The sequence below is a fragment of the Rhinopithecus bieti genome, unplaced genomic scaffold (assembly GCF_001698545.2).
Source record: "Rhinopithecus bieti isolate Rb0 unplaced genomic scaffold, ASM169854v2 scaffold_26603, whole genome shotgun sequence".
NCBI classification, from domain to species: domain Eukaryota; kingdom Metazoa; phylum Chordata; class Mammalia; order Primates; family Cercopithecidae; genus Rhinopithecus; species Rhinopithecus bieti.
The window spans coordinates 363,984-377,955 of NW_016812252.1; the positions used below are offsets into that span (position 1 = coordinate 363,984).

Here is a 13,972-nt window from a genome sequence, read left to right on the forward strand (position 1 = left end):
GCCATTCTCTTGCCTCAGCCTCCCAAGTAGCTGGGACTACAGGCGCCCGCCACCTCGCCCGGCTAGTTTTTTGTATTTTTTAGTAGAGACAGGGTTTCACCGTGTTAGCCAGGATGGTCTCGATCTCCTGACCTCGTGATCCACCCGTCTTGGCCTCCCAAAGTGCTGGGATTATAGGCTTGAGCCACCGCACCTGGCAACTCTCAGAATTCTTGATACCATTTGGTGACTTCACAGTGAGGGTAGACTCATTGTTACTAGCAATTAACTGACAATCTCCAGTGAAATTGTCACCTTGTGGTTTTTGTTTTTATTTTTTAAGTATTTATTTATTATTATTGTTATTATTATTATTATTTGAGACAAAGTCTCGCTCTTGTCCCCAGGCTAGAGTGCAATGGTGCGATCTTGACTCACCGCAACCTCTGGCCTCCTGGGTTCAAGCGATTCTCCTGCCTCAGCCTCCTGAGTAGCTGGGATTACAGGGGCCTGCCACTATGCCCCGTTAATTTTTGTATTTTTAGTAGAGATGGGGTTTCACCATGTTGGCCAGGCTCCTGACCTTGGGTGATCCGCCTGCCTCGTTCTCCCAAAGTGCTGGGATTATAGGCGTGAGCCACCACGCCCGGCTGGTTTTTATTTTATTTTACTTTATTTACTTTTTAGAGACAGGGTCTCACTCTGTTGCCCAGGCTCGCTACAGCTTCAACCTCCTGTGCTCAAACAATCCTCCCACCTCAGCCTCCCATATAGCTGGTACGACAGGCATGCGCCACTATGCCTAGCTAATATTTGTATTTTTTTGTAGAGATAGGGGTTTCGCCACATTGCCCAGGCTGGTCTCGAGCTACTGAGCTCAAGTGATCCATCTGCCTTGGTCTCCAAAAGTGCTGGGATTACAGGCATGAGCCATTGCACCCCACCCACCTTGTGATTTTTAACTACCTTATTCAAATATGTAAAAAGATTACCACTGAGTGTGTGTGTGTGAGTGAAAATACCTAAAAGAGGAGCAGTTGCTGCCATGTATTGAGGATTTCTTTGTGCAGGCACCAGGCTAAGGGCATAATTATTTATTTGAATGCAGTTTATCTCTCGGTATCTGTGAAGGATTGGTTCCAGGATTCCCTGTGGACGTCAAAATCCATGGGTGCTCAAGTCTCTTAGATAAAATGGTGTAGTAGTTGCATGTAACCTGCACACATCCTCCTGTATACTGTGTACTACTACTGTATGTTGTTTTAGAGATAACCTGTGCATTTATGAATAATTTATCAGTATATACATGTAAACCCCCACTCTCACAAATGGCAGCATAGCATGCTCATTATTCTATGTCTCCTCTTACCACTTAATATATTCAATACCATGTATCTGTAGGTGTAGAACTGCTTTATTCTTTTTTCGGGACTGCTTTGTATTGTGTCAATGTAACTTTTTTTTCTGTATTTATATATGAATGGATGTTTAAATTGTTTCAAATCTTTTTTTAAATTATTTTCTTCTTTTTTTTTTTTTTCTTTTGTAACACCAGGCATTAAGAGTTTGTAATCTTTTGTTACAGTTTTGACTAGTTTTTTTTTTTTTGAAACAGGATCTGGCTCTGTCACCCAGGCTGGAGTGTAGTGGCACAATCGTGGCTCACTGCAACCTCTGCCTCCTGAGCTCAAGGCATCCTCCCACCTCAGCCTCCAGAGTAGCTGGGACTGCAGGAATACACTACCACACCAGACTAATTTTTGTATTTTTTGTAGAGATGGGATTTTGCCATATTGCCCAGGCTGATCTAGAATTCCTGACCTCAAGTGATCTGCCCACCTCGGCCTCCCAAAGTGCTGGGATTACAGATGTGAGCCATGCCTGTGTGGTTTTGACTAGTTTAATATGGCCAAATTTGAGATCAACCTTTGGAACATATGTGTGGAGACAGAGACAAAGGATAACCGTTGAGTGGAGGAAGGAAGGTGGAGGGTTGGGGAAATCTAGAGAGAGCTAGAAAAAGTAAAGAGAAGAGATATTTAAGGAGAGAGGAATAAAGAATAGGAGTGAAATAGCCCTGGTCTTCCAAAGGCTGATATTGAAATCCAAGACTCAATTTTTTTTTTTTTTTTGAGATGGTCTCACTCTGTCACCTAGGCTGGAGTGCAGTGGTGTGACCTCAGCTCACTGCAAACCTCCCCCTTCTGGCTTCAAGTGATTCTCCTGCCTCAACCTCCCAAGTAGCTGGGATTATAGGCACCCACCACCACACCTGGCTAATTTTTATATTTTTAGTAGAGACGTGGTTTCACCATTTTGGTCAGGGTGGTCTCGAACTCCTGATTTCAAGTAATCCTCCTGCCTTGGCCTCCCAAAGTGCTGGGATTACATACATGAGCCACAGCATCCACCCGACTCAATCTTTCTATTACTGTCTTGGAACCAGACTGTTTGAGTTTATAGTTATTAGTCATGTGATCTTGGGCAAGTTGTCTTTTCTTTCTGTCCCTCTATGTCCTCTTAAAAATGGGATAGATGGGATTGTACCTCATCATCTCATCATGTGTTGATTCATGTAGAGCTGTTAGTATAGGATCCACATTGAGAAAGCTTTCTGCTCCTTTCCCTATCCCCAACTTGGCTCTTAATTCAGCCTTTTTCAGCCCAGGTGTATTCCTCCTCCAAACCATTTAGGTTGTGGTAAGGGCCCCACTTGTGTATCTTATACCTTTGTTAGCTTTTACCCCATTTCTTTGGAATGCTCGTATCTAATTGTTTACCCCACCTGAGGGTGAGGAATCATCTCTTGTAATGTCTCGTATAATTTAATTTCTGCCACCACCACCACTAAAATACTTAACATAATGCCTGGTATAGAGTAGGCCCTTAATCGCCTGGGCACGGTGGCTCATGCCTGTAATCCCAGCACTTTGGGAGGCTGAGGCGGGAGGCTCATGAGGTCAGGAGATCGAGACTGTCCTGGCTAACAAACGACTGTCCTGGCTAACATGGTGAAACCCTCCTAAAAATACGAAAAATTAGCTGGGCGTGGTGGCAGCGCCTGTAGTCCCAGCTACTCAGGAGGCTGAGGCAGGAGAGTGGTGTGAACATGGGAGGCGGAGCTTGCAGTGAGCCAAGATTGTGCCACTGCACTCCAGCCTGGGCAACAGAGTGAGACACCGTTTCAAAAAAAAAAAAAAAATACAGTAGGCCCTTAATCATGTGTGAATTAAACTGAAGAAAGACTTTGGTCTTAGAAACATTTAGCTTGGACAAGCTAACTTAGCATTGACTCTGAGGTTGTTTAAATCTTTGGGAACTGTATTACTTAAGTGTGTCTAAACTGTCTGGGTGAACCATAGTCTGTGAGTACGAAATGCTGGGTTAGAGCAGAGGGATTCTCTTGACAGAAAAGCTGATGTGGTCCTAAATAGCATTGGTAGAATTGTAGCCCCTCCTAAAAAGGAATGATGTTCAGTTCTAGACAACACTGAAAAAATGTTTTTTTCTTATTTTGGGATAATTGTAGATTCACATACAGTTGTAAAAAATAATACAGAGGAATCCATTATCCTTTACCCATAATACTCCAATGGTAACATCTTGCATAACTATGGAAAGATATCACAGCCACAAAATTGACTTGGATATAGTTCATATATCTTACTCAAATTTCACCAGTTTTATATTCACTTATTTCAGTGTGTATTTAGGTCATTCAGTTTTATTATATGTATAGATTTGAGTGACCACCACCACAATAAAGTCACAATAGTTCCATTACAAGAGTCTCTCATTCTGGCTGGGCATAGTGGCTCACACCTGTAATCCCAGCACTTTGGGAGGCTGAGGTAGGTGATTCACCCGATGTGAGGAGTTCAAGACCAGCCTGGCCAACATGGTGAAACTCCGTCTCTTCTAAAAATACAAAAAATTAGCCAGATGTGGTGGCGCATGAGTACAGTCCCAGCTACTTGGAAGGCTGAGGGAGGAGAATCGCTTGAACCTGGGAGTTGGGGGTTGCAGTGAGCCGAGATCACACCGTTGTGCTCCAGGCTAGGGGACAAGAGTGAGACTTTCTGTCAAAAAAAAAAAAAGAAAAGAAAAGAAAAGAAAAAAAAAACCCAGGCGTGGTGGCTCATGCCTGTAATCCCAATACTTTGGGAGGCTGAGGTGGGCAGATCATGAGATCAGGAGTTCAATACCAGCTTAACCAATATGGTGAAACCCCATTTCTACTAAAAATACAAAAATTAGCCAGGAGTGGTGGCACGTGCCTGTCGTCCCAGATACTTGGGAGGTTGAGGCAGGAGAATTGCTTGAACCCAGGAGGCGGAGGTTGCAGTGAGCCAAGATCGCACCACTGCACTCCAGCCTGGGTGACAGCAAGACTCTGTCTCAAAAAAAAATCTCTCATTCCACCTTTTTTATATCCCCAGTCACCTCCCTTCCACCCTTTCTAACCTCTGGCAACTACTAATCTGTTCTCCATCTTTATGATTTTGTCATTTCAAGAATGTTATATAAATGAAATCATCTGGGAGCTTGGCTTTTTTCGTTTAGAGATACGATCTTGCCCTGTTGCCCAGGCTTTAGTGCAGTGGTATGATCATAACTTACTGCAGCGTCAAACTCTTGGGCTCAAGCAATCTTCTGACCTCAGCTTCCCAAGTAGCTGGGACTTACAGGCATGTGCCACTACACCCAGCTAATTTTTTAAAGTTTTTGTAAAGACAAGGTTTTGCCACAGTGCCCAGGCTGGTCTTAAACTCCTGAGCTCCAGTGATCTTCCTGCCTTGGACTCCCAAAGTGCTGGGATTACAGGCGTGAGCCACCACGCTTAGCCGGTTTTTTTTTCCAGTCAGCATAATTCCCAGAAGATCCATCTAAATTGTTATGTTTATCTGTAGAAATTTTCTTGCATATCAATAGTATAGTTACATTTAGAAAATTTAACATTGGCCGGGCATGGTGGCTCACGCCTGTAATCCCAGCACTTTGGGAGGCCGAGGCAGGCGGATCACAAGGTCAGGAGATTGAGACTATCCTGGCTAACACGGTGAAACCCTGTCTCTACTAAAAATACAAAAGTTAACCGGGCGTGGTGGCGGGCGCCTGTAGTCCCAGCTACTTGGGAGGCTGAGGCAGGAGAATGGCATGAACCCAGGAGGCGGAGATCGTGTCACTGCACACCAGCCTGGGTGACAGAGTGAGACTCTGTCTCAAAAAAAAAAAAACACAAGGAAAACTCAAGCAGCCTGGGAAGGACCTTACCTTGTACTTCTGACCACCAAGACTGTCATTCGTAACCAAGACTGTCATTCGTACAGCAAAAGAAGGATGAACACATCATACCTGAGTCAAGAAAACATCATCACCTTCAGAATCATGGACTGTTATTCCTGGGTCAAACCCTACCAAATTAAAAAAGCTAAAAAAAAAAAAAAAAAAAAAAAGAAAATTTAATATCGGTACAGTATTGTTACCTAATATATAGTTTATATTCCAATTTTACCAATTATGTATTTTTTTCCCACAATATTTTTTAGTTGTCCTTAGTGGTGCCATTACAGTTTCTTAGACTTTTTTTTTTTTGGCAGAGTCTCGCTCTGTCACCCAGGCTGGAGTGTAGTGGCACAATCTCAGCTCACTGCAACCTCTGGTCACTGCGACCTCCACCTCCCAGGTTCAAGCAATTCTGCCTCAGCCTCCTGAGTAACTGGGATTACAGGCATGTACCACCACGCCAAGCTAATTTTTGTATTTTTAGTAGGGACAGAATTTTGCTACGTTGACTAGGCTGGTCTCAAATGCCTGACCTTGTGATCTGTCCATCTTGGCCTCCCAGAGTACTGGGATTATAGGCGTGAGCCACCGTGCCTGGCCGACATTTCTTGTTTTTGGTGACCATGACAGTTCTGAGGAATACTGGTCAGTTATTTTGCATAATGTCTTTCAATTGAATTTTTTCTGATTTTTTTTTTTAAATGATTAGACTGGAATTACGGATTTTTAAGAGGGAGACCACAGAGGTAAAGTGCCATTTTTCTGACATATCAAAAGTATATACTAAAAAATGAATTATCATTGTTGATGTTGTCCTTGATCGACTGACTGAGGCAGTTTGTTAGGTTTCCCTGCTATAAAGTTACTCTTTCCCTCTCCTTTTCATATTACACTTTTTGGAAGGAAGGCACTATGTGAAGCTCACACTTAAAAGAGTGGGGCGTTATAGTTCATTTCCTTGATGGGGGGTGTATCTACACAAATTATTTGCAATTTTGTGTGGGAGATTTATTCTCCCCTCCCATTTATTTGTTTAATCATTTACTTATATCAGTGTAGACTAGTATATATTTTGTACTTTGGTTTATAATCCAATACTTCATTACTTTGTTGCTCAGAATATTTTAGCTTTGGCCGTTGGGAGCTCTTTCAGTTTGCCCTGTGTCCCTTTGACGATTTCCTATCATTGTGTGTGTGTGTGTGTGTGTTCGTGTGTGTGTGTTTGGGCACTTTTTTACTTTACATTACTACAAGATATTCAAGCCTTACTTTGTGTATTTCTTACCTCATCCTAGGATCAGTCATTTCTACAAGGGAACTGGTCCCTTTTATTGGAGAACAGTGTTAGAAACTAAGAGCTGACCATAATGTGCACTCTTTACTACTGGGGTATCTGCTTCTAAGCTCTCTCAGCTGATAGAGCAAGGAAATATATGTGAACACTATATACATATGTCTATAAATTTTTCCATATTTAACTATATCTATGTTAAGCTAAACATTAGTTTATACTGATGTTTCTAACTCCAGTCCACTTTTGCTTCCTCTTCTTGTTTAACGGCTGTAAACTCCTACTCCAATAGTGAAATATCTGGCTTTTCATTTTCTTTTTTTGGAGACGAAGTCTCATTCTTGTCCCCCAGGCTGGAGTACAGTGGCGCAGTCACGGCTCACTACAACCTCCGCCTCCCGCGTTCAAGTGATTCTCTGCCTCAGCCTCCCGAGTAACTGGGATTACAGGTGCACACCACCATGCCTGGCTAACTTTTTTGTGTATTTTTAGTAGAGATGGGGTTTCACCATGTTGATCAGGATGGTCTTGAACTCCTGACCCCAGATGATCCACCCACCTCGGCCTCCCAAAGTGCTGGGATTACAGACATGAGCCACCGTGCCCGGCCAGAAGTTGTAAGTTTTTGTTTTTTGTTTTTTGAGACGGAGTCTTGCTCCGTCGCCCAGGCTGGAGTGCAGTGGCCGGATCTCAGCTTACTGCAAGCTCCGCCTCCCAGGTTTACGCCATTCTCCTGCCTCAGCCTCCTGTGTAGCTGGGACTACAGGCGCCCGCCACCTCGCCCAGCTAGTTTTTTGTATTTTTTAGTAGAGACGGGGTTTCACCGTGTTAGCCAGGCTGGTCTCGATCTTCTGACCTCATGATCCGCCCATCTCGGCCTCCCAAAGTGCTGGGATTACAGGCTTGAGCCACCGCGCCCAGTCGTAAGTTTTAATAAAGACCAGCTTACCTATTTTTTTTTCATAGATTTTGCTTTTTGGTGTTGTCTGAAAACTCAGCCAAACTCAAGATCAATTAGATTTTCCCTTTAAACAGCAGAAATAAATAATAATTGTTAATATATATAAAATGGTACTTGATATAATATTATCATAGTATAATATTCACATATAAAACTTTTATATTCATATATAAAACATTATTATATATAGTGTGTGTGTATATATATATATATAGAGAGAGAGAGAAAGAGAGAGGGCCTAGATTTTCTCCTAATTTTTTTTTTTGTTTTGAGACAGAGTCTCGCTTGTTGTCCAGTCTAGAGTGCAGTGGCATGATCTCATCTTACTGTAACCTCTGCCTCCCAGGCTCAAGCGACCCTCCCACCTCAGCGTCTTGTGTAGCTGGGACTACAGGTGTGCATTCCCACACCTGGCTCTTTGCATTTTTCTTTGTAGAGACAGGGTCTCGCCTTGTTGCCCAGGCTGGCCTTGAACTCCTGGGCTCAAATGATCTTCTTGCCTTGGCCTTCCAAAGTGCTGAGGTTGCAGGTGTAAGCCACTGCACCCAGCCTTCTAAATGTTTTATAGGTTTACATATTACATGAGAGGTTGTTTTTTGAACTTCTTTTAACAGAGATTTTGACTGTTGTTAATAAGTAATATATTTCCCCCCCCTTTAATTTCTTGGATGGGACATGGGGTTCTGTTGTAAGTTTTATAGTTAGAAAAAGAAATGGTAAAATGAAATTTTGGAACTTGCTGAGCAGTGGATAAGAAGCTCTGTTAATTTTGGAATTCAAATACCATATGTCACAGGGAGAAAAAAAAATCTGTCTTTTCCTGGCCCTCAATCTGATTGAGGGAACATGACATATATAATAAAACTAATCAGCACTAAAGGCAGCATGTGGTATAGTGCTTAATTGTGTTTTAAAAAAAAACCCTCGAATTTATGAGGTGATCAAGGTCAGTGTGAGCTGGACTAGTAAGAGAAGGCATCTTGAAAGCCAGACTTTTTTTTTTTTTTGAGACAGAGTCTTGCTGTCTTCCCCAGGCTGTAGTGCAATGACATGATCATAGTTCAACTGCAGCCTCAACCTCCTGAGCTCAAAAGCGATCCTTCCACCTTAGCATCTCAAGTAACTGGGACTACAGGTGCCACCACCATGTTTGGCTAAGTTTTAAAATTTTTAGTGTAGATGAAGTCTTGTCATGTTGCCCAGGTTGGTCTTGAACTACTGGATTCAAGTGATCCTCCCACCTTGGCCTTCCAAAATGCTGGGATTATAGGTGTGAACCACTGTTCCCACCATGCCTGGACTTTTCTTTCTTTTTATAGCTGTACAACATTCCATTATGTGGATGTACCATAGTGCATCTAACCAGTCCTCTATTGACAAACTTTAAGAAAGTTTATAGTGTATTGCCATTACAAGCAGTGCTATAATGGATAAATAAGGTTTATTTTATTATTTTTTATTTTATTTTATTTTTTTGAGACAGGGTTTCACTCTGTTGCCTATGCTGGAGTGCAGTGGCACAGTCTCGGCTTACTGCAACCTCCACCTCTCATGTTCAAGTGATTCTTGTGCCTCAGCCTCCTGAGTAGCTGGGATTACAGGTGCGTGCCACCACACGTGGCTAATTTTTCTATATTTTGTAGAGACGGGGTTTCATCATGTTGCCCAGGCTGGTCTTGAACTCCTGAGCTCAAGCAGTTCTCCTGCCTGGGCCTCCCAAAGTGCTAGGGTTATAGGGCCTGGATAAATAAGATTTAGATTTGACTTTGAAACATTTGGTTCATATGCTGTATTATCCCAAGATACAGATTGTGACCAGAAACAATGAAGGCAAATGGACATATTTTCTATAATAAGTGGCTCATATTTATAATAGTAGTTAACATATCTATATGTATGCATATAATTTATGTATTTGAGGACACTACTGCAAAAAGCTATAGAAGCTGTGGAATGCTTGCACATAGTATAAAGTTTAAAAATACAAGTTTATTATGGAGAGTAAACCTCTTAGCCCCTGCCTAGAATCTGCAATATTCCAGTTTCTTGTATTTAAGAGTGGTATTCTTCAATGTCCAGCTGTATGCAGTATCACCATTGGCAAGTTGACTTATTTCCCAGGGTGATTCCCATCTAAGAAGTCTTTATTTTTTCACTATTCTCCTAATACAAGCTTATTTTGCTGCTGGCCATTCTAGCTGTTTACCTTCCATTGGTCTCTTTTCAAGTCTAATTTTTCTAGAGCAATCCTGAATAAGCAGGCCTCAATTTCTTTGAGGTTCAGAGCTTCCTCTCTTCAGTTCTAGCGTTGTCTAATACAACTATGTCACTCTTGGAACTCCCTGTTCTGCTGAGCATGTTTAGTTGTGTGGGTGAATAATATAACAGTGATCTTTTATTTTTATTTTTGAGATGGAGTCTCACTTTGTTGCCCAGGCTGGAACGCGGTGGTGCAATCTCAGCTCACTACAACCTCTGCCTCCTGAGTTCAAGCAATTCTGCCTCAGCCTACAGAGTAGCTGGGACTACAGGCGTGCATCACCACACCTGGCTAATTTTTGTATTTTTGGTTGAGACGGGGTTTCGCCATGTTGGCCAGGCTGGTCTCGAACTTCTGACCTCAAGGGATCTGCCCGCCTTGGCCTCCCAAAGTGCTGGGTTACAGGTGTAAGCAACCTCACCTGGCTGATTTCTCTTAGAGTCTGAAAAATCACTGAAGATTTAATAAATAAACCATTGATATGTGTATAATTATATTAGCACAGCTTTCTCAATCTTGAAGAAACTATTGCTCTGCTGATCTAATTAAGGAAGTTCTGATTCTTTTTGTAAGGGGAAGAATGGAAGATGGGGCCGGGCGCGGTGGCTCATGCCTGTAATTCCAGCACTTTGGGAGGCCGAGGTGGGAGGATCAGGAGGTCAAGAGATTGAGACCATCCTGGCCACCGTGGTGAAACCCCGTCTCTACTAAAAGTACAAAAATTAGCCACGTGTGGTAGGGCATGCCTGTAATCCCAGCTACTCAGAAAGCTGAGGCAGGAGACTCCCTTGAACCGGGGATGCGGAGGTTGCAGTGAGCCGAGATTGCGCTACTGTACTCCAGCCTGGCAACAGAGCGAGACTCCATCTCAAAAAAAAAAAGGAAGATGTACAACCTAAATCCATTTTTTTTTTTTGAGACAGTCTCGCTCTGTCCCCCAGACCGGAGTGCAGTGGCACGATCTCTGCTTATTGCAAGCTCCGCCTCCCAGGTTCCCGCCATTCTCTTGCCTCAGCCTCCCGAGTAGCTGGGACGACAGGTGCCTGCCACCACGCCCGGCTAATTATTTTGTATTTTTAGTAGAGACGGAGTTTCACCGTGTTAGCGAGGATGGTCCTAATCTCTTGACCTCGTGATCCGCCCACCTTGGCCTCCCCAAGTGCTGGGATTATAGGCGTGAGCCACCGTGCCCTGCCATGCTGAGTTTTCTAAAGGCTACTTACAGTATACTTTGGAAAGAAATTGTAAAATTAAGAATTCTTAAGCAGTTGCCTCTTGCATTTAGTGATTTAGATTTACATTTTAGCTTATTTTACAGCGATTTTGTTCTTTTTTTATCATTAGTTTATTATAAAAGAGAAATATGGAAATTATTTACATGATGAAAAATTTCAGAACTTCAGTGGAATGGGCAGCCTCATGTTGATGCCATTTCAATAGTGACTTATTTCAGTCTACGTACTTTCCAAGAATGTCACCATCTCTAAATAGGAAATAATCCTTGTCATCTAGAACTACTTTGGTGCCTCCATACTCTGGCAGAAGAACTTTATCTCCAACTTTCACGCTAACTGGTTGAATCTCTCCACCCTGTCCTTTAGAACCCGATCCAACAGCGACTACTGTTGCTTGCAATACTTTTCCTTGAGATTTTCTGGAAGCATAATGCCTCCTTTGGTTACAGTTTCAGCAGCACTCCTTTCAACCAATACTCGGTCAAAGAGTGGAAGAAACTTTCTAAACGCTTGTCCTGCCATGAGTCCCTCCGCCTCAGACTCGTACTCTGCTCTAGTGTAGCGCCGCAAGGAGAGACTCGTGGTCCGGCCCTGGCGACACGTCGATTTTGTTCTTAAGAGTTGTTAAGAATATCAGATGAGAATAAAAACATCGTTGTGTCCACTTAATTTAAAAGCCATAGTTTCCAGACTTTTTGCTCTTGTTTTTTTTTGAGACAAGATCTCACTCTGTTATTCAGGCTGAGTGCAGTGGCATGATCACGACTCACTGCAGCCTCAACCTTCTTGGGCACAAGTGATGCTTCCACCTCAGCCTCCTGAGTAGCTGGTACTACAGACATGTGCCACCTTGCCTGGCTGATTTTTTTTTTTTTTTTTTCTGAGATGGAGTTTTGCTCTGTCTCCCAGGCTGGAGTGCAGTGGCGTGATCTTGGCTCACTGCAAACTCCATTTCCTGGGTTGATGCCATTCTCCTGCCTCAGCCTCCCGAGCAGCTGGCACTACAGGTGCCCACCACCACACCTGGCTAATTTTTTTTGTATTTTTGGTAGAGACAGGGTTTCACTGTGTTAGCCAGGTTGGTCTCGATCTCCTGACCTCGTGATTCACCCACCTCAGCCTCCCAAAGTGCTGGGATTACAGGCGTGAGCCACTGCGCCCGGCCGCCTGGCTGATTTTTAATTTTTTTGTAGCGAGGGGCTCTTGCTCTGTTGCCCAGGCTGGTCTTGAACTCCTGGGCTCAAGCCATCCTCTTGCCTTGGCCTCCCAAAGTGCTAGGATTATAGGTATGAACTACCATGCCTGGCCTGTTTTTTAAAATAAAATATTAATGTATTTTTTCTCTATAAGAGGTCAAGTGATTTGTGAGGTTACTTCTTTTTTTATTTTTAAAAACATTTTTTTATTTTTTGTAGAGGTGGAGTCTTGCTATGTTGTTCTGGGCTCAAGCAGTCCTTCTGCCTCAGCCTCCCAGAGTGCTGGGATTATAAGTGTGAGCCACTGCACCTGGCCTGTAAAGTTGCTTCTATACCTATTTTCTTATCTAGAAGATGTGGAAACAGTATTAACCTGTTTGTAAATTATCTAACAATAATTGAATGCTTTGCTGTGTTGATGTGGGCCTCCAGTGAATTGATTCTGGTCAAAATTCACACCTTTGGAATGTCAAATTTATTCTCCTGAGAGCCTGGAGCTTTCCTAGATAGACGAGCCACAGAGACTTTCTGAAAATCAAGGTAGAGAGCTAAGCATTTTAGAGCTTCATGTTGTGTTTGAGAATGGAGGCCCAGAGAAGGAGGCCATCAGCTCCAGTGACTTCCCTAGTGCCTTTGTGGTAAAACTCAGCATAGAATTTTCCCTTCACGCCTGAGCCTCTTCCAAGAGCTTCTTTTGTGTCTTGGCTTGTATGACACCTTGCCTCCGCCTCATCCCAGGACTTTTCTGCAAAAGGAATTCTTTTCCCTTGGCCCAAGTGCTGCTTCAGATATCCAATTAATGAACAATCTAGATATATTTGTTAAGCATCAAGGTACTGGGCCACGTGTAATAATAAGCAAGAGAGGCAAATGTGTGTCCTGTGTTCAGTAATGCTATCATGTTGTTGTTTACTTGGATTGGGAGGATGGGGGTCATTCGTATAAATGGAAAGAGGCATTGATTTAAAAACTAATGCAAATAAAGACAGGAAAATGTGTTTTGTCATATTCTAATTTGACAAAATTTAAAATATACATAAGTTTCATAAGTTGAGGATACTTGTTTATGTTCTTTCTTAGTCATGCAGTCTCTGGTACTCTCCCTGCCTTGATACCACCTCCCTTCCCAACCTTTTTAAAAACAGTGGTTTAATTGTCTGCTTGCAGAGGTGGATACTTTTTATTCTGGTGGAAGACTAGAGCAGTGGGTGTTTGTTTACAGTTTAAGATGCCCTTTAGGATCTGCTTTCCTTGTTCCCTCAGGGCTAAACTTCCTGAAAAGGTCTGATCTAATGTGGTCATACCAGGTTTGACAGTATCTTTTATTCTACTTCTGACATTGCTGTCAGTTTATCTAAGATTTTTCTTTTGTACATTTCTTTTAGCTAAAGAGTTGGCCATGGGAAACTCCGCTTTATTCACATACACCTTTATATTAATATATTAGAGTGTGTGAATATTTTCCTATATCCAACATGTATTGAGAGGATATGTGTTGTGTGCTGTATGAGGCACTGGGGATGCAAAGTTGAAGAAGGTTCATGGCTCATGGTTTTAGTTTTAGGAAACTTCAAGAGAGACTGGCAAATGAACAGATAATTCTGATATGTTGGGGTAAATACAAGTGATAGATATAGATCCTATCTAGGGTATTGTGGACCACAGAGTAGAGCAGGATTGGTACTCAAAATACAGTATGGGGACCCTGAGAGGTCCCTGAGCTCTGGAAGGTCCAAACTCTCTTTTTTTTTTTTTTTTTTTTTT

The 13,972-nt window shown here is 42.6% G+C and overlaps 1 protein-coding gene and 1 pseudogene across 2 annotated transcripts in view; one reads left to right on the plus strand and one right to left on the minus strand.

Moving 5' to 3' along the window:
* Positions 1-13,972, plus strand: part of PIK3CB (phosphatidylinositol-4,5-bisphosphate 3-kinase catalytic subunit beta) — a 195,695-nt gene that overhangs the window by 17,641 nt on the left and 164,082 nt on the right.
* On the minus strand, positions 10,992-11,754 carry LOC108544609 (10 kDa heat shock protein, mitochondrial pseudogene; annotated as a pseudogene). The gene has a single exon (XR_001889896.1). The product of XR_001889896.1 is annotated as a 10 kDa heat shock protein, mitochondrial pseudogene (transcript).